This window comes from Bufo gargarizans, chromosome 3 (genome assembly GCF_014858855.1).
Source record: "Bufo gargarizans isolate SCDJY-AF-19 chromosome 3, ASM1485885v1, whole genome shotgun sequence".
Taxonomy (NCBI): Eukaryota; Metazoa; Chordata; class Amphibia; order Anura; family Bufonidae; genus Bufo; species Bufo gargarizans.
This window is the reverse complement of record NC_058082.1, coordinates 429,989,894-430,012,167: the sequence shown is the minus strand read 5'-3', so window position 1 is coordinate 430,012,167 and position 22,274 is coordinate 429,989,894.

Below are 22,274 nucleotides of genomic sequence, written 5' to 3'. Positions count from 1 at the left end.
CTTGAACGGACACTAAATAACTCGCCCAGCTACAGCACTAGGGACAGATTTAGCTGGATATAAATTTGAGGCCTAGTATTTAGGCGCTGGGTGACCGGTATGGATTTAGTGACAGAATTAGACTGGGATATGGCCAAAAAATAAACAGACTATTGCTGGTTAAATGCACTTGGTGTGACAGCTTCACCCTGATGTAGGCTTTAGCCAAAAAACAACCACACCATTGAGGGTTAAATGCACTTGGTGACAGGCGCAGCTTGCCCCTGATTTTGTATATGGCCAAAAAATGAACAGACTATTGCTGGTTAAATGCACTTGGTGTGACAGCTTCACCCTGATGTAGGCTTTAGCCAAAAAACAACCACACCATTGAGGGTTAAATGCACTTGGTGACAGGCGCAGCTTGCCCCTGATTTTGTATATGGCCAAAAAATGAACAGACTATTGCTGGTTAAATGCACTTGGTGTCACAGCTTCACCCTGATGTAGGCTTTAGCCAAAAAACAACCACACCATTGAGGGTTAAATGCACTTGGTGACAGGCGCAGCTTGCCCCTGATTTTGTATATGGCCAAAAAATGAACAGACTATTGCTGGTTAAATGCACTTGGTGTGACAGCTTCACCCTGATGTAGGCTTTAGCCAAAAAACAACCACACCATTGAGGGTTAAATGCACTTGGTCGCAGCTTGTGCTGGCGCACCACAAGACACAAAATGGCCGCCGATCACCCCAGAAAAATGAGACTGACAAACGGTCTGTGCAGCCTAAAAACAGTGAGCAATTGAGGATCAGCAGCTCAATGATCCACAGCTGCAGATCGATCAGTTAATCAAGTCCTTTGGAGGAGTTAATCTGCCTAATCTCGCCCTACTGTCGCAGCCGCAACCTCTCCCTACGCTAATCAGAGCAGAGTGACGGGCGGCGCTATGTGACTCCAGCTTAAATAGAGGCTGGGTCACATGGTGCTCTGGCCAATCACAGCCATGCCAATAGTAGGCATGGCTGTGATGGCCTCTTGGGGCAAGTAGTATGACGCTTGTTGATTGGCTGCTTTGCAGCCTTTCAAAAAGCGCCAAGAAAGCGTCACAAAAGCGCCAAGAAAGCGACGAACACCGAACCCGAACCCGGACTTTTACGAAAATGTCCGGGTTCGGGTCCGTGTCACGGACACCCCAAAATTCGGTACGAACCCGAACTATACAGTTCGAGTTCGCTCATCCCTACCTATGACACCTTTTTTATATTTGTTGCCCAAAATCCACAAGAGCCTTAATAACCCTCCGGGTAGACCGATAGTGTCCGGTCGTGGATCCCTTCTGTCTAATATTTCCATTTTCCTTGATAGAGTATTACGACAGTATGCATTGTCAGCTCAGTCCTACATTCAGGATACTTCAGATTTTTTAAATAAACTAGAAGAAGTTACTTTATCAGGTGATGTAATTCTAGCATCGCTAGATATTGCTAGCCTATACACCTCAATTAGACATGATTTTGGGATAGAGGTGGTAACCAAGGCCTTGTCTCAATCCACTTATACAGCTGAATGCCAGGACTTCATTCTACAGCTGTTACATTTGGTACTGACATGCAATTATTTTTTGTTTGGAGATCATTTTTACCTCCAGAGGAAGGGGACCGCCATGGGGTCCAATGTGGCCCCCACTTATGCCAACATGGCGGTCACCTTCCTCGAGGAGACTTACATCTATGTATCGCCCCACTTCCGACATGTTCTGAGGTGGTGGCAATACATAGATGATATCTTTTTGATTTGGGTGGACTCAGAGGACACGCTTATGGAGTTCTTCCAATTTTTGAACACCATTGATTCTGACATTAAATTCACGTTGGAACACTCACGTAACCAAATACATTTTTTGGACACTGTTGTGACTTTGGACAATCATAAGCTATCGACGGGCCTATATTCTAAGCCCACCGATCGCAACACATTGTTAGGTTACCACAGTGCACATCCTAGGGCTATGGTGAAATCCCTTCCCCTGAGCCAATTTTACTGCGCAAAACGCATAGTCAGCAATAATGATGAGTTGGAGGGGACTCTAAAACGTATGACACAGTCTTTTGTAGACAGAGATTACCCCATAGCCCTACTGGATCAACATCTTTCTACTATTCAAGAAAAATCACGAAGAGATCTTCTTACTAAGAGAAATGAGAATACTAATAAAGAGATCAAGAGAATTCCTCTAGTTACTGTGTACACAGAGGATAGCTCACACATTCGACAAATTGTTTTGAAGCACTGGTCAGTCTTGAAAAGTGGACATGGGGGGATTGAAGAGTTTCTTCTTCCTCCCCTCATGTCATACAAGAGAGCCAGGAACCTCAAAGATAAATTAGTCCACACGGACATAGGTACACAAAAAGAGTCTGGCCAGAATTTTTTGCATACTCCGAAATTAGGAAGTTTTCCATGCTTAAACTGTATCAATTGCCGATATATGCAAAAGGGTAGTTTTTTCTTGCATCCTTTGACACAGAAAAAATATTACATCAAGCATTTCTTGACATGTGAATCGTCATTCGTCATATATATCCTTTGGTGCCCATGTCAGTTATTATATATTGGTGAGACTACATGTGATTTCAAAAGTCGAATTAATCAACATCGATATACGATTCGCAAAAAACGCATGGACCTCCCAGTCCCAAAACATTTTACTGACATGGGCCACAAGGAGAGGGACCTTAAATGTATGCTGGTGGATCATATTCCCACTCCACGCAGGGGTGGTAATAGACACACTTTACTTAAAAAATGTGAGATGCAATGGATTGCCAAACTAAACACATTGAAACCACTGGGACTAAATGTGGATTACAGACCCTGGTTATTGTCCTGATTGTTGCGCCTGGGATTCTGCTCGCCTGTTCTTGTGTTGAGTCTTAAGTGGTAGTGCCCCTTGTTTATACAACAAGGTGATCTTATATTTTGTTCTGTTTTTATTATCCTCAGGATTGTGGTGAACATTTGTTTGTTCACATTAGGAGTGAGCGATGGGAGGTCTATCTACCGAATTATGATGGAACGCAAAATTTTCTCACGATTTTTCATGGACACACGAATAATTATACTCATTAAATACCTTACGTTATGCATGAATATGACCACACACGATAAAGCTATTGGACACTTGGGATGTCTTGATTGTCCTATCCGCATGTTCTGATCTAACATATGAACTAATCTTTGGAGCCATCGATCTCATCGGGGACTGGTGACATTATAAATGGAATTGTACAGGCTTGTCCCCGGAATCTAGAGGATGATCCCGAACCTGACATGTTGGATCTCCAGGGATGGTATCCATCTGACAGGCGGGACATCTCAGCTTGGGGCTCTATGGTGACAACATGGGCCACTTGTACTGAACTCCTCGATTAGACTAGGGGACTATCTTGTAATGAAATATACTGATTTCAGTACTTTAAAAGAGAAACGGCGGTATTTACGCATAACACATATTATTTCTCTTTGTATAGTGATGGTACTCCCATCGATAACAATCACCCTTACCCCTCTGATTGATCGCTGACCCATCGATATTGACATATGTGGAAGGTTATCATGTGATACACAGTGAGACTCCACTAGGACCAGTGACAGTACATGTAGTGGGTCAGCCGCATGCTTATGTCTATGTCTGTACATTTGGCTATTTTTATTTTATATTGTTTGATTATTTAATACCTTTTAGGACTTAAATAATGATTTAGATATAGCCATATCTCTGAGATGTAGATTTTTTGAGACACAATTACATTTATTGTGTGTCCCGAACATTATTAAACTCTTGAATTGCCTTACCATCGAGTTCCGATCACGTGATACACCTAAGCCACATCATCTATTGTGATGGTCATGTGATCGGAACTCCTAGGAAGGTCCTGCGACATGCGCAGTGGCATACCCGGGACGCCGGGACCCATGTGCATCGGCCCCATCGCACACTCCTGTGAGCGGACTCATCACCCTTCTGAAGGTACACCTGCACATTTAATTTTCATGGAAGACATGCACCTGGATTGATAATTGTTATAATTAAAATATTTTATGTTGTATATGATATGCCGAATCGGTTATGGGAATGATCAACACTGTATCATTGGATTTAATTCGGGGATATAATGTGAATGTATCAGGATATTGATAATACTGTCTGTATCACTATTTTTAAATGTATTTTCTTTAAATGGATGTACTTGAATTATTGATTGTTTAATGATGTGAAAGCGTTTAAATATGCACTTTGCACTGCCCACTATGTCACTGCTTGAGGAAAATCCCATTGAGAGGATTGAAACGTCGCATGCTTGGTGAATAAAGCCTTTTTTTACTTTCTTACAACCTGGATGTGCTGCGGAATTTCTTATTTTTATATATATATATATATATATATATATATATATATATATATATAAAACAAAAAGACCTATATATATTTGTGTGTGTGAAACGTATGAAATCATCCGGTGACATCATACATCTGTACCGTGCTGTGTGTATAACTATATATATATACACACTCACAGCGAGGTAGAGATATATGATGTAACCAGATGATTTTGTTTGTGTACACCAGGTATTAAGCAATAATTTTTAAAGGGATGAAATACGGATGTAGTAGAGTTAAGACACATGCTTTAGGAGACGTGTTATGTAAACTACGTTAAGCTATTTTTTAAAATGTCTTAACCCTACTACATTTGTACGGATTAGCAGCATAACTGAATATATACATTACAGAGTGTTGTAGAGAGAGATACAAAAATCATGTAAGCATTGTACCTGGGCAAAATCTTTCACTCATCTCTTTGACCCGATCATAGTGGAAGATCGCACAATTTTTTCTGCATGGTGTCCTTGCTGTGCCAGATTCCATATTTTTGGGACAAAATGATGGCCCGCTTCTCCTCTCTTTTCCCGGTCCTGTCATAGCCCCGCACCAACATTCGCTGCAGGATAAAGATGCAAGCATATAATCCCAATTTTTTTTAATGCAAGTTTTCAAAAAATTTCCTCAACAAAACAGCAAAAAGTAGTTAGTCTTTGAAGGGTTAAATATAAGATTTATTGTTACCGTTAGAAAATCGGATTGTGATTGCATGTGTGTGGGGTCTGCGCAATCAGATATTGGCCAGCTAGGCAGAGATATACAGTCGTGGCCAAAAGTTTTGAGAATGACACAAATATTAGTTTTCACAAAGTTTGCTGCTAAACTGCTTTTAGATCTTTGTTTCAGTTGTTTCTGTGATGTAGTGAAATATAATTACACGCACTTCATAAGTTTTAAAGGCTTTTATTGACAATTACTTGACATTTATGCAAAGAGTCAGTATTTGCAGTGTTGGCCCTTCTTTTTCAGGACCTCTGCAATTCGACTGGGCATGCTCTCAATCAACTTCTGGGCCAATTCCTGACTGATAGCAACCCATTCTTTCATAATCACTTCTTGGAGTTTGTCAGAATTAGTGGGTTTTTGTTTGTCCACCCACCTCTTGAGGATTGACTACAAGTTCTCAATGGGATTAAGATCTGGGGAGTTTCCAGGCCATGGACCCAAAATATCAACGTTTTGGTCCCCTAGCCACTTAGTTATCACTTTTGCCTTATGGCACGGTGCTCCATCGTGCTGGAAAATGCATTGTTCTTCTCAAAACTGTTGTTGGATTGTTGGAAGAAGTTGATGTTTGAGGGTGTTTTGGTACCATTCTTTATTCATGGCTGTGTTTTGGGGCAAAATTGTGAGTGAGCCCACTCCCTTGGATGAGAAGCAACCCCACACATGAATGGTCTCAGGATGCTTTACTGTTGGCATGACACAGGACTGATGGTAGCGCTCACCTTTTCTTCTCCGGACAAGCCTTTTTCCTGATGCACCAAATAATCGGAAAGAGGCTTCATCGGAGAATATGACTTTGCTCCAGTCCTCAGCAGTCCATTCACCATATTTTCTGCAGAAGATCAATCTGTTCCTGATGGTTTTTTGGAGAGAAGTGGCTTCTTTGCTGCCCTTCTTGACACCAGGCCATCTTCCAAAAGTCTTCGCCTCACTGTGCGTGCAGATGCGCTCACACCTGCCTGCTGCCATTCCTGAGCAAGGTCTGCACTGGTGGCACTCCGATCCCGCAGCTGAATCTTCTTTAGGAGACGATCCTGGCACTTGCTGGACTTTCTTGGACACCCTAAAGCCTTCTTAACAAGAATTGAACCTCTTTCCTTGAAGTTCTTGATGATCCTATACAGTGGCGTACACACAATCCATGGGGCCCCTGTGCGAAACTGATCCAAGGGCCCCCCCGCCCCCTAGTGTCTCCGCCCCCCCAGTGTCCCCGCCCCCCCGTGTCCCCGCCCAGTCGCCCACCCTCAAGCCACACCTACGCACAGCCCTACCTATATATCGCGCCCATACCTCTTACATCCAGTGACGTCTCCTTTGATGTAGATGTTCTCTTTCTTCATCTTCTCCATTCAGACCGGACCACCATGATGATTTCTTTCAGCCATCTCTCATCTCTGCAGAGTTTGACAGACAGACATCTTAGTTTCCTACCCCCATCAGACCCCCAGTCAGCCCCCATGAGACCTCAGATCAGCCCAAAGACCCCCAGTCAGCCCCCATGAGACCTCAGATCAGGCCAAAGACCTCCAGTCAGCCCCCATGAGACCTCAGATCAGGCCAAAGACCTCCAGTCAGCCCCCATGAGACCTCAGATCAGGCCAAAGACCCCCAGTCAGCCCCCATGAGACCTCAGATCAGCCCAGACACCCAGTCAGCCCCCATGAGACCTCGGATCAGCCCCCATGAGACCTCAGATCAGCCCAGACCCCCAATCAGCCCCCATCAGACCTCAAATCAGCCCAGAGACCCCAGTCAGCCCCCATGAGACCTCAGATCAGCCCAGACCCCCAGTCAGCCCCCATGAGACCCCAGATCAGCCCAGACACCCAGTCAGCCCCCATGAGACCTCAGATCAGCCCCCATGAGACCTCAGATCAGCCCAGACCCCCAGTCAGCCCCCATCAGACCTCAAATCAGCCCAGAGACCCCAGTCAGCCCCCATGAGACCTCAGATCAGCCCAGACCCCCAGTCAGCCCCCTTCAGACCTCAGATCAGCCCAGACACCCAGTCAGCCCCCATCAGACCTCAAATCAGCCCAGAGACCCCAGTCAGCCCCCATGAGACCTCAGATCAGCCCAGACCCCCAGTCAGCCCCCATCAGACCTCAGATCAGCCCAAAGACCCCCCATCAGCCACTTTTGGGGTCATGGTAGGCCATATGTGGAAGGTTATTGACATATGTGGAAGGTTATCATGTGATACACAGTGAGACTCCACTAGGACCAGTGACAGTACATGTAGTGGGTCAGCCGCATGCTTATGTCTATGTCTGTACATTTGGCTATTTTTATTTTATATTGTTTGATTATTTAATACCTTTTAGGACTTAAATAATGATTTAGATATAGCCATATCTCTGAGATGTAGATTTTTTGAGACACAATTACATTTATTGTGTGTCCCGAACATTATTAAACTCTTGAATTGCCTTACCATCGAGTTCCGATCACGTGATACACCTAAGCCACATCATCTATTGTGATGGTCATGTGATCGGAACTCCTAGGAAGGTCCTGCGACATGCGCAGTGGCATACCCGGGACGCCGGGACCCATGTGCATCGGCCCCATCGCACACTCCTGTGAGCGGACTCATCACCCTTCTGAAGGTACACCTGCACATTTAATTTTCATGGAAGACATGCACCTGGATTGATAATTGTTATAATTAAAATATTTTATGTTGTATATGATATGCCGAATCGGTTATGGGAATGATCAACACTGTATCATTGGATTTAATTCGGGGATATAATGTGAATGTATCAGGATATTGATAATACTGTCTGTATCACTATTTTTAAATGTATTTTCTTTAAATGGATGTACTTGAATTATTGATTGTTTAATGATGTGAAAGCGTTTAAATATGCACTTTGCACTGCCCACTATGTCACTGCTTGAGGAAAATCCCATTGAGAGGATTGAAACGTCGCATGCTTGGTGAATAAAGCCTTTTTTTACTTTCTTACAACCTGGATGTGCTGCGGAATTTCTTATTTTTATATATATATATATATATATATATATATATATATATATAAAAACAAAAAGACCTATATATATTTGTGTGTGTGAAACGTATGAAATCATCCGGTGACATCATACATCTGTACCGTGCTGTGTGTATAACTATATATATATACACACTCACAGCGAGGTAGAGATATATGATGTAACCAGATGATTTTGTTTGTGTACACCAGGTATTAAGCAATAATTTTTAAAGGGATGAAATACGGATGTAGTAGAGTTAAGACACATGCTTTAGGAGACGTGTTATGTAAACTACGTTAAGCTATTTTTTAAAATGTCTTAACCCTACTACATTTGTACGGATTAGCAGCATAACTGAATATATACATTACAGAGTGTTGTAGAGAGAGATACAAAAATCATGTAAGCATTGTACCTGGGCAAAATCTTTCACTCATCTCTTTGACCCGATCATAGTGGAAGATCGCACAATTTTTTCTGCATGGTGTCCTTGCTGTGCCAGATTCCATATTTTTGGGACAAAATGATGGCCCGCTTCTCCTCTCTTTTCCCGGTCCTGTCATAGCCCCGCACCAACATTCGCTGCAGGATAAAGATGCAAGCATATAATCCCAATTTTTTTTAATGCAAGTTTTCAAAAAATTTCCTCAACAAAACAGCAAAAAGTAGTTAGTCTTTGAAGGGTTAAATATAAGATTTATTGTTACCGTTAGAAAATCGGATTGTGATTGCATGTGTGTGGGGTCTGCGCAATCAGATATTGGCCAGCTAGGCAGAGATATACAGTCGTGGCCAAAAGTTTTGAGAATGACACAAATATTAGTTTTCACAAAGTTTGCTGCTAAACTGCTTTTAGATCTTTGTTTCAGTTGTTTCTGTGATGTAGTGAAATATAATTACACGCACTTCATAAGTTTTAAAGGCTTTTATTGACAATTACTTGACATTTATGCAAAGAGTCAGTATTTGCAGTGTTGGCCCTTCTTTTTCAGGACCTCTGCAATTCGACTGGGCATGCTCTCAATCAACTTCTGGGCCAATTCCTGACTGATAGCAACCCATTCTTTCATAATCACTTCTTGGAGTTTGTCAGAATTAGTGGGTTTTTGTTTGTCCACCCACCTCTTGAGGATTGACTACAAGTTCTCAATGGGATTAAGATCTGGGGAGTTTCCAGGCCATGGACCCAAAATATCAACGTTTTGGTCCCCTAGCCACTTAGTTATCACTTTTGCCTTATGGCACGGTGCTCCATCGTGCTGGAAAATGCATTGTTCTTCTCAAAACTGTTGTTGGATTGTTGGAAGAAGTTGATGTTTGAGGGTGTTTTGGTACCATTCTTTATTCATGGCTGTGTTTTGGGGCAAAATTGTGAGTGAGCCCACTCCCTTGGATGAGAAGCAACCCCACACATGAATGGTCTCAGGATGCTTTACTGTTGGCATGACACAGGACTGATGGTAGCGCTCACCTTTTCTTCTCCGGACAAGCCTTTTTCCTGATGCACCAAATAATCGGAAAGAGGCTTCATCGGAGAATATGACTTTGCTCCAGTCCTCAGCAGTCCATTCACCATATTTTCTGCAGAAGATCAATCTGTTCCTGATGGTTTTTTGGAGAGAAGTGGCTTCTTTGCTGCCCTTCTTGACACCAGGCCATCTTCCAAAAGTCTTCGCCTCACTGTGCGTGCAGATGCGCTCACACCTGCCTGCTGCCATTCCTGAGCAAGGTCTGCACTGGTGGCACTCCGATCCCGCAGCTGAATCTTCTTTAGGAGACGATCCTGGCACTTGCTGGACTTTCTTGGACACCCTAAAGCCTTCTTAACAAGAATTGAACCTCTTTCCTTGAAGTTCTTGATGATCCTATACAGTGGCGTACACACAATCCATGGGGCCCCTGTGCGAAACTGATCCAAGGGCCCCCCCGCCCCCTAGTGTCTCCGCCCCCCCAGTGTCCCCGCCCCCCCGTGTCCCCGCCCAGTCGCCCACCCTCAAGCCACACCTACGCACAGCCCTACCTATATATCGCGCCCATACCTCTTACATCCAGTGACGTCTCCTTTGATGTAGATGTTCTCTTTCTTCATCTTCTCCATTCAGACCGGACCACCATGATGATTTCTTTCAGCCATCTCTCATCTCTGCAGAGTTTGACAGACAGACATCTTAGTTTCCTACCCCCATCAGACCCCCAGTCAGCCCCCATGAGACCTCAGATCAGCCCAAAGACCCCCAGTCAGCCCCCATGAGACCTCAGATCAGGCCAAAGACCTCCAGTCAGCCCCCATGAGACCTCAGATCAGGCCAAAGACCTCCAGTCAGCCCCCATGAGACCTCAGATCAGGCCAAAGACCCCCAGTCAGCCCCCATGAGACCTCAGATCAGCCCAGACACCCAGTCAGCCCCCATGAGACCTCGGATCAGCCCCCATGAGACCTCAGATCAGCCCAGACCCCCAATCAGCCCCCATCAGACCTCAAATCAGCCCAGAGACCCCAGTCAGCCCCCATGAGACCTCAGATCAGCCCAGACCCCCAGTCAGCCCCCATGAGACCCCAGATCAGCCCAGACACCCAGTCAGCCCCCATGAGACCTCAGATCAGCCCCCATGAGACCTCAGATCAGCCCAGACCCCCAGTCAGCCCCCATCAGACCTCAAATCAGCCCAGAGACCCCAGTCAGCCCCCATGAGACCTCAGATCAGCCCAGACCCCCAGTCAGCCCCCTTCAGACCTCAGATCAGCCCAGACACCCAGTCAGCCCCCATCAGACCTCAAATCAGCCCAGAGACCCCAGTCAGCCCCCATGAGACCTCAGATCAGCCCAGACCCCCAGTCAGCCCCCATCAGACCTCAGATCAGCCCAAAGACCCCCCATCAGCCACTTTTGGGGTCATGGTAGGCCATATGTGGAAGGTTATTGACATATGTGGAAGGTTATCATGTGATACACAGTGAGACTCCACTAGGACCAGTGACAGTACATGTAGTGGGTCAGCCGCATGCTTATGTCTATGTCTGTACATTTGGCTATTTTTATTTTATATTGTTTGATTATTTAATACCTTTTAGGACTTAAATAATGATTTAGATATAGCCATATCTCTGAGATGTAGATTTTTTGAGACACAATTACATTTATTGTGTGTCCCGAACATTATTAAACTCTTGAATTGCCTTACCATCGAGTTCCGATCACGTGATACACCTAAGCCACATCATCTATTGTGATGGTCATGTGATCGGAACTCCTAGGAAGGTCCTGCGACATGCGCAGTGGCATACCCGGGACGCCGGGACCCATGTGCATCGGCCCCATCGCACACTCCTGTGAGCGGACTCATCACCCTTCTGAAGGTACACCTGCACATTTAATTTTCATGGAAGACATGCACCTGGATTGATAATTGTTATAATTAAAATATTTTATGTTGTATATGATATGCCGAATCGGTTATGGGAATGATCAACACTGTATCATTGGATTTAATTCGGGGATATAATGTGAATGTATCAGGATATTGATAATACTGTCTGTATCACTATTTTTAAATGTATTTTCTTTAAATGGATGTACTTGAATTATTGATTGTTTAATGATGTGAAAGCGTTTAAATATGCACTTTGCACTGCCCACTATGTCACTGCTTGAGGAAAATCCCATTGAGAGGATTGAAACGTCGCATGCTTGGTGAATAAAGCCTTTTTTTACTTTCTTACAACCTGGATGTGCTGCGGAATTTCTTATTTTTATATATATATATATATATATATATATATATATATATATAAAAACAAAAAGACCTATATATATTTGTGTGTGTGAAACGTATGAAATCATCCGGTGACATCATACATCTGTACCGTGCTGTGTGTATAACTATATATATATACACACTCACAGCGAGGTAGAGATATATGATGTAACCAGATGATTTTGTTTGTGTACACCAGGTATTAAGCAATAATTTTTAAAGGGATGAAATACGGATGTAGTAGAGTTAAGACACATGCTTTAGGAGACGTGTTATGTAAACTACGTTAAGCTATTTTTTAAAATGTCTTAACCCTACTACATTTGTACGGATTAGCAGCATAACTGAATATATACATTACAGAGTGTTGTAGAGAGAGATACAAAAATCATGTAAGCATTGTACCTGGGCAAAATCTTTCACTCATCTCTTTGACCCGATCATAGTGGAAGATCGCACAATTTTTTCTGCATGGTGTCCTTGCTGTGCCAGATTCCATATTTTTGGGACAAAATGATGGCCCGCTTCTCCTCTCTTTTCCCGGTCCTGTCATAGCCCCGCACCAACATTCGCTGCAGGATAAAGATGCAAGCATATAATCCCAATTTTTTTTAATGCAAGTTTTCAAAAAATTTCCTCAACAAAACAGCAAAAAGTAGTTAGTCTTTGAAGGGTTAAATATAAGATTTATTGTTACCGTTAGAAAATCGGATTGTGATTGCATGTGTGTGGGGTCTGCGCAATCAGATATTGGCCAGCTAGGCAGAGATATACAGTCGTGGCCAAAAGTTTTGAGAATGACACAAATATTAGTTTTCACAAAGTTTGCTGCTAAACTGCTTTTAGATCTTTGTTTCAGTTGTTTCTGTGATGTAGTGAAATATAATTACACGCACTTCATAAGTTTTAAAGGCTTTTATTGACAATTACTTGACATTTATGCAAAGAGTCAGTATTTGCAGTGTTGGCCCTTCTTTTTCAGGACCTCTGCAATTCGACTGGGCATGCTCTCAATCAACTTCTGGGCCAATTCCTGACTGATAGCAACCCATTCTTTCATAATCACTTCTTGGAGTTTGTCAGAATTAGTGGGTTTTTGTTTGTCCACCCACCTCTTGAGGATTGACTACAAGTTCTCAATGGGATTAAGATCTGGGGAGTTTCCAGGCCATGGACCCAAAATATCAACGTTTTGGTCCCCTAGCCACTTAGTTATCACTTTTGCCTTATGGCACGGTGCTCCATCGTGCTGGAAAATGCATTGTTCTTCTCAAAACTGTTGTTGGATTGTTGGAAGAAGTTGATGTTTGAGGGTGTTTTGGTACCATTCTTTATTCATGGCTGTGTTTTGGGGCAAAATTGTGAGTGAGCCCACTCCCTTGGATGAGAAGCAACCCCACACATGAATGGTCTCAGGATGCTTTACTGTTGGCATGACACAGGACTGATGGTAGCGCTCACCTTTTCTTCTCCGGACAAGCCTTTTTCCTGATGCACCAAATAATCGGAAAGAGGCTTCATCGGAGAATATGACTTTGCTCCAGTCCTCAGCAGTCCATTCACCATATTTTCTGCAGAAGATCAATCTGTTCCTGATGGTTTTTTGGAGAGAAGTGGCTTCTTTGCTGCCCTTCTTGACACCAGGCCATCTTCCAAAAGTCTTCGCCTCACTGTGCGTGCAGATGCGCTCACACCTGCCTGCTGCCATTCCTGAGCAAGGTCTGCACTGGTGGCACTCCGATCCCGCAGCTGAATCTTCTTTAGGAGACGATCCTGGCACTTGCTGGACTTTCTTGGACACCCTAAAGCCTTCTTAACAAGAATTGAACCTCTTTCCTTGAAGTTCTTGATGATCCTATACAGTGGCGTACACACAATCCATGGGGCCCCTGTGCGAAACTGATCCAAGGGCCCCCCCGCCCCCTAGTGTCTCCGCCCCCCCAGTGTCCCCGCCCCCCCGTGTCCCCGCCCAGTCGCCCACCCTCAAGCCACACCTACGCACAGCCCTACCTATATATCGCGCCCATACCTCTTACATCCAGTGACGTCTCCTTTGATGTAGATGTTCTCTTTCTTCATCTTCTCCATTCAGACCGGACCACCATGATGATTTCTTTCAGCCATCTCTCATCTCTGCAGAGTTTGACAGACAGACATCTTAGTTTCCTACCCCCATCAGACCCCCAGTCAGCCCCCATGAGACCTCAGATCAGCCCAAAGACCCCCAGTCAGCCCCCATGAGACCTCAGATCAGGCCAAAGACCTCCAGTCAGCCCCCATGAGACCTCAGATCAGGCCAAAGACCTCCAGTCAGCCCCCATGAGACCTCAGATCAGGCCAAAGACCCCCAGTCAGCCCCCATGAGACCTCAGATCAGCCCAGACACCCAGTCAGCCCCCATGAGACCTCGGATCAGCCCCCATGAGACCTCAGATCAGCCCAGACCCCCAATCAGCCCCCATCAGACCTCAAATCAGCCCAGAGACCCCAGTCAGCCCCCATGAGACCTCAGATCAGCCCAGACCCCCAGTCAGCCCCCATGAGACCCCAGATCAGCCCAGACACCCAGTCAGCCCCCATGAGACCTCAGATCAGCCCCCATGAGACCTCAGATCAGCCCAGACCCCCAGTCAGCCCCCATCAGACCTCAAATCAGCCCAGAGACCCCAGTCAGCCCCCATGAGACCTCAGATCAGCCCAGACCCCCAGTCAGCCCCCTTCAGACCTCAGATCAGCCCAGACACCCAGTCAGCCCCCATCAGACCTCAAATCAGCCCAGAGACCCCAGTCAGCCCCCATGAGACCTCAGATCAGCCCAGACCCCCAGTCAGCCCCCATCAGACCTCAGATCAGCCCAAAGACCCCCCATCAGCCACTTTTGGGGTCATGGTAGGCCATATGTGGAAGGTTATTGACATATGTGGAAGGTTATCATGTGATACACAGTGAGACTCCACTAGGACCAGTGACAGTACATGTAGTGGGTCAGCCGCATGCTTATGTCTATGTCTGTACATTTGGCTATTTTTATTTTATATTGTTTGATTATTTAATACCTTTTAGGACTTAAATAATGATTTAGATATAGCCATATCTCTGAGATGTAGATTTTTTGAGACACAATTACATTTATTGTGTGTCCCGAACATTATTAAACTCTTGAATTGCCTTACCATCGAGTTCCGATCACGTGATACACCTAAGCCACATCATCTATTGTGATGGTCATGTGATCGGAACTCCTAGGAAGGTCCTGCGACATGCGCAGTGGCATACCCGGGACGCCGGGACCCATGTGCATCGGCCCCATCGCACACTCCTGTGAGCGGACTCATCACCCTTCTGAAGGTACACCTGCACATTTAATTTTCATGGAAGACATGCACCTGGATTGATAATTGTTATAATTAAAATATTTTATGTTGTATATGATATGCCGAATCGGTTATGGGAATGATCAACACTGTATCATTGGATTTAATTCGGGGATATAATGTGAATGTATCAGGATATTGATAATACTGTCTGTATCACTATTTTTAAATGTATTTTCTTTAAATGGATGTACTTGAATTATTGATTGTTTAATGATGTGAAAGCGTTTAAATATGCACTTTGCACTGCCCACTATGTCACTGCTTGAGGAAAATCCCATTGAGAGGATTGAAACGTCGCATGCTTGGTGAATAAAGCCTTTTTTTACTTTCTTACAACCTGGATGTGCTGCGGAATTTCTTATTTTTATATATATATATATATATATATATATATATATATATAAAAACAAAAAGACCTATATATATTTGTGTGTGTGAAACGTATGAAATCATCCGGTGACATCATACATCTGTACCGTGCTGTGTGTATAACTATATATATATACACACTCACAGCGAGGTAGAGATATATGATGTAACCAGATGATTTTGTTTGTGTACACCAGGTATTAAGCAATAATTTTTAAAGGGATGAAATACGGATGTAGTAGAGTTAAGACACATGCTTTAGGAGACGTGTTATGTAAACTACGTTAAGCTATTTTTTAAAATGTCTTAACCCTACTACATTTGTACGGATTAGCAGCATAACTGAATATATACATTACAGAGTGTTGTAGAGAGAGATACAAAAATCATGTAAGCATTGTACCTGGGCAAAATCTTTCACTCATCTCTTTGACCCGATCATAGTGGAAGATCGCACAATTTTTTCTGCATGGTGTCCTTGCTGTGCCAGATTCCATATTTTTGGGACAAAATGATGGCCCGCTTCTCCTCTCTTTTCCCGGTCCTGTCATAGCCCCGCACCAACATTCGCTGCAGGATAAAGATGCAAGCATATAATCCCAATTTTTTTTAATGCAAGTTTTCAAAAAATTTCCTCAACAAAACAGCAAAAAGTAGTTAGTCTTTGAAGGGTTAAATATAAGATTTATTGTTACCGTTAGAAAATCGGATTGTGATTGCATGTGTGTGGGGTCTGCGCAATCAGATATTGGCCAGCTAGGCAGAGATATACAGTCGTGGCCAAAAGTTTTGAGAATGACACAAATATTAGTTTTCACAAAGTTTGCTGCTAAACTGCTTTTAGATCTTTGTTTCAGTTGTTTCTGTGATGTAGTGAAATATAATTACACGCACTTCATAAGTTTTAAAGGCTTTTATTGACAATTACTTGACATTTATGCAAAGAGTCAGTATTTGCAGTGTTGGCCCTTCTTTTTCAGGACCTCTGCAATTCGACTGGGCATGCTCTCAATCAACTTCTGGGCCAATTCCTGACTGATAGCAACCCATTCTTTCATAATCACTTCTTGGAGTTTGTCAGAATTAGTGGGTTTTTGTTTGTCCACCCACCTCTTGAGGATTGACTACAAGTTCTCAATGGGATTAAGATCTGGGGAGTTTCCAGGCCATGGACCCAAAATATCAACGTTTTGGTCCCCTAGCCACTTAGTTATCACTTTTGCCTTATGGCACGGTGCTCCATCGTGCTGGAAAATGCATTGTTCTTCTCAAAACTGTTGTTGGATTGTTGGAAGAAGTTGATGTTTGAGGGTGTTTTGGTACCATTCTTTATTCATGGCTGTGTTTTGGGGCAAAATTGTGAGTGAGCCCACTCCCTTGGATGAGAAGCAACCCCACACATGAATGGTCTCAGGATGCTTTACTGTTGGCATGACACAGGACTGATGGTAGCGCTCACCTTTTCTTCTCCGGACAAGCCTTTTTCCTGATGCACCAAATAATCGGAAAGAGGCTTCATCGGAGAATATGACTTTGCTCCAGTCCTCAGCAGTCCATTCACCATATTTTCTGCAGAAGATCAATCTGTTCCTGATGGTTTTTTGGAGAGAAGTGGCTTCTTTGCTGCCCTTCTTGACACCAGGCCATCTTCCAAAAGTCTTCGCCTCACTGTGCGTGCAGATGCGCTCACACCTGCCTGCTGCCATTCCTGAGCAAGGTCTGCACTGGTGGCACTCCGATCCCGCAGCTGAATCTTCTTTAGGAGACGATCCTGGCACTTGCTGGACTTTCTTGGACACCCTAAAGCCTTCTTAACAAGAATTGAACCTCTTTCCTTGAAGTTCTTGATGATCCTATACAGTGGCGTACACACAATCCATGGGGCCCCTGTGCGAAACTGATCCAAGGGCCCCCCCGCCCCCTAGTGTCTCCGCCCCCCCAGTGTCCCCGCCCCCCCGTGTCCCCGCCCAGTCGCCCACCCTCAAGCCACACCTACGCACAGCCCTACCTATATATCGCGCCCATACCTCTTACATCCAGTGACGTCTCCTTTGATGTAGATGTTCTCTTTCTTCATCTTCTCCATTCAGACCGGACCACCATGATGATTTCTTTCAGCCATCTCTCATCTCTGCAGAGTTTGACAGACAGACATCTTAGTTTCCTACCCCCATCAGACCCCCAGTCAGCCCCCATGAGACCTCAGATCAGCCCAAAGACCCCCAGTCAGCCCCCATGAGACCTCAGATCAGGCCAAAGACCTCCAGTCAGCCCCCATGAGACCTCAGATCAGGCCAAAGACCTCCAGTCAGCCCCCATGAGACCTCAGATCAGGCCAAAGACCCCCAGTCAGCCCCCATGAGACCTCAGATCAGCCCAGACACCCAGTCAGCCCCCATGAGACCTCGGATCAGCCCCCATGAGACCTCAGATCAGCCCAGACCCCCAATCAGCCCCCATCAGACCTCAAATCAGCCCAGAGACCCCAGTCAGCCCCCATGAGACCTCAGATCAGCCCAGACCCCCAGTCAGCCCCCATGAGACCCCAGATCAGCCCAGACACCCAGTCAGCCCCCATGAGACCTCAGATCAGCCCCCATGAGACCTCAGATCAGCCCAGACCCCCAGTCAGCCCCCATCAGACCTCAAATCAGCCCAGAGACCCCAGTCAGCCCCCATGAGACCTCAGATCAGCCCAGACCCCCAGTCAGCCCCCTTCAGACCTCAGATCAGCCCAGACACCCAGTCAGCCCCCATCAGACCTCAAATCAGCCCAGAGACCCCAGTCAGCCCCCATGAGACCTCAGATCAGCCCAGACCCCCAGTCAGCCCCCATCAGACCTCAGATCAGCCCAAAGACCCCCCATCAGCCACTTTTGGGGTCATGGTAGGCCATATGTGGAAGGTTATTGACATATGTGGAAGGTTATCATGTGATACACAGTGAGACTCCACTAGGACCAGTGACAGTACATGTAGTGGGTCAGCCGCATGCTTATGTCTATGTCTGTACATTTGGCTATTTTTATTTTATATTGTTTGATTATTTAATACCTTTTAGGACTTAAATAATGATTTAGATATAGCCATATCTCTGAGATGTAGATTTTTTGAGACACAATTACATTTATTGTGTGTCCCGAACATTATTAAACTCTTGAATTGCCTTACCATCGAGTTCCGATCACGTGATACACCTAAGCCACATCATCTATTGTGATGGTCATGTGATCGGAACTCCTAGGAAGGTCCTGCGACATGCGCAGTGGCATACCCGGGACGCCGGGACCCATGTGCATCGGCCCCATCGCACACTCCTGTGAGCGGACTCATCACCCTTCTGAAGGTACACCTGCACATTTAATTTTCATGGAAGACATGCACCTGGATTGATAATTGTTATAATTAAAATATTTTATGTTGTATATGATATGCCGAATCGGTTATGGGAATGATCAACACTGTATCATTGGATTTAATTCGGGGATATAATGTGAATGTATCAGGATATTGATAATACTGTCTGTATCACTATTTTTAAATGTATTTTCTTTAAATGGATGTACTTGAATTATTGATTGTTTAATGATGTGAAAGCGTTTAAATATGCACTTTGCACTGCCCACTATGTCACTGCTTGAGGAAAATCCCATTGAGAGGATTGAAACGTCGCATGCTTGGTGAATAAAGCCTTTTTTTACTTTCTTACAACCTGGATGTGCTGCGGAATTTCTTATTTTTATATATATATATATATATATATATATATATAAAAACAAAAAGACCTATATATATTTGTGTGTGTGAAACGTATGAAATCATCCGGTGACATCATACATCTGTACCGTGCTGTGTGTATAACTATATATATATACACACTCACAGCGAGGTAGAGATATATGATGTAACCAGATGATTTTGTTTGTGTACACCAGGTATTAAGCAATAATTTTTAAAGGGATGAAATACGGATGTAGTAGAGTTAAGACACATGCTTTAGGAGACGTGTTATGTAAACTACGTTAAGCTATTTTTTAAAATGTCTTAACCCTACTACATTTGTACGGATTAGCAGCATAACTGAATATATACATTACAGAGTGTTGTAGAGAGAGATACAAAAATCATGTAAGCATTGTACCTGGGCAAAATCTTTCACTCATCTCTTTGACCCGATCATAGTGGAAGATCGCACAATTTTTTCTGCATGGTGTCCTTGCTGTGCCAGATTCCATATTTTTGGGACAAAATGATGGCCCGCTTCTCCTCTCTTTTCCCGGTCCTGTCATAGCCCCGCACCAACATTCGCTGCAGGATAAAGATGCAAGCATATAATCCCAATTTTTTTTAATGCAAGTTTTCAAAAAATTTCCTCAACAAAACAGCAAAAAGTAGTTAGTCTTTGAAGGGTTAAATATAAGATTTATTGTTACCGTTAGAAAATCGGATTGTGATTGCATGTGTGTGGGGTCTGCGCAATCAGATATTGGCCAGCTAGGCAGAGATATACAGTCGTGGCCAAAAGTTTTGAGAATGACACAAATATTAGTTTTCACAAAGTTTGCTGCTAAACTGCTTTTAGATCTTTGTTTCAGTTGTTTCTGTGATGTAGTGAAATATAATTACACGCACTTCATAAGTTTTAAAGGCTTTTATTGACAATTACTTGACATTTATGCAAAGAGTCAGTATTTGCAGTGTTGGCCCTTCTTTTTCAGGACCTCTGCAATTCGACTGGGCATGCTCTCAATCAACTTCTGGGCCAATTCCTGACTGATAGCAACCCATTCTTTCATAATCACTTCTTGGAGTTTGTCAGAATTAGTGGGTTTTTGTTTGTCCACCCACCTCTTGAGGATTGACTACAAGTTCTCAATGGGATTAAGATCTGGGGAGTTTCCAGGCCATGGACCCAAAATATCAACGTTTTGGTCCCCTAGCCACTTAGTTATCACTTTTGCCTTATGGCACGGTGCTCCATCGTGCTGGAAAATGCATTGTTCTTCTCAAAACTGTTGTTGGATTGTTGGAAGAAGTTGATGTTTGAGGGTGTTTTGGTACCATTCTTTATTCATGGCTGTGTTTTGGGGCAAAATTGTGAGTGAGCCCACTCCCTTGGATGAGAAGCAACCCCACACATGAATGGTCTCAGGATGCTTTACTGTTGGCATGACACAGGACTGATGGTAGCGCTCACCTTTTCTTCTCCGGACAAGCCTTTTTCCTGATGCACCAAATAATCGGAAAGAGGCTTCATCGGAGAATATGACTTTGCTCCAGTCCTCAGCAGTCCATTCACCATATTTTCTGCAGAAGATCAATCTGTTCCTGATGGTTTTTTGGAGAGAAGTGGCTTCTTTGCTGCCCTTCTTGACACCAGGCCATCTTCCAAAAGTCTTCGCCTCACTGTGCGTGCAGATGCGCTCACACCTGCCTGCTGCCATTCCTGAGCAAGGTCTGCACTGGTGGCACTCCGATCCCGCAGCTGAATCTTCTTTAGGAGACGATCCTGGCACTTGCTGGACTTTCTTGGACACCCTAAAGCCTTCTTAACAAGAATTGAACCTCTTTCCTTGAAGTTCTTGATGATCCTATACAGTGGCGTACACACAATCCATGGGGCCCCTGTGCGAAACTGATCCAAGGGCCCCCCCGCCCCCTAGTGTCTCCGCCCCCCCAGTGTCCCCGCCCCCCCGTGTCCCCGCCCAGTCGCCCACCCTCAAGCCACACCTACGCACAGCCCTACCTATATATCGCGCCCATACCTCTTACATCCAGTGACGTCTCCTTTGATGTAGATGTTCTCTTTCTTCATCTTCTCCATTCAGACCGGACCACCATGATGATTTCTTTCAGCCATCTCTCATCTCTGCAGAGTTTGACAGACAGACATCTTAGTTTCCTACCCCCATCAGACCCCCAGTCAGCCCCCATGAGACCTCAGATCAGCCCAAAGACCCCCAGTCAGCCCCCATGAGACCTCAGATCAGGCCAAAGACCTCCAGTCAGCCCCCATGAGACCTCAGATCAGGCCAAAGACCTCCAGTCAGCCCCCATGAGACCTCAGATCAGGCCAAAGACCCCCAGTCAGCCCCCATGAGACCTCAGATCAGCCCAGACACCCAGTCAGCCCCCATGAGACCTCGGATCAGCCCCCATGAGACCTCAGATCAGCCCAGACCCCCAATCAGCCCCCATCAGACCTCAAATCAGCCCAGAGACCCCAGTCAGCCCCCATGAGACCTCAGATCAGCCCAGACCCCCAGTCAGCCCCCATGAGACCCCAGATCAGCCCAGACACCCAGTCAGCCCCCATGAGACCTCAGATCAGCCCCCATGAGACCTCAGATCAGCCCAGACCCCCAGTCAGCCCCCATCAGACCTCAAATCAGCCCAGAGACCCCAGTCAGCCCCCATGAGACCTCAGATCAGCCCAGACCCCCAGTCAGCCCCCTTCAGACCTCAGATCAGCCCAGACACCCAGTCAGCCCCCATCAGACCTCAAATCAGCCCAGAGACCCCAGTCAGCCCCCATGAGACCTCAGATCAGCCCAGACCCCCAGTCAGCCCCCATCAGACCTCAGATCAGCCCAAAGACCCCCCATCAGCCACTTTTGGGGTC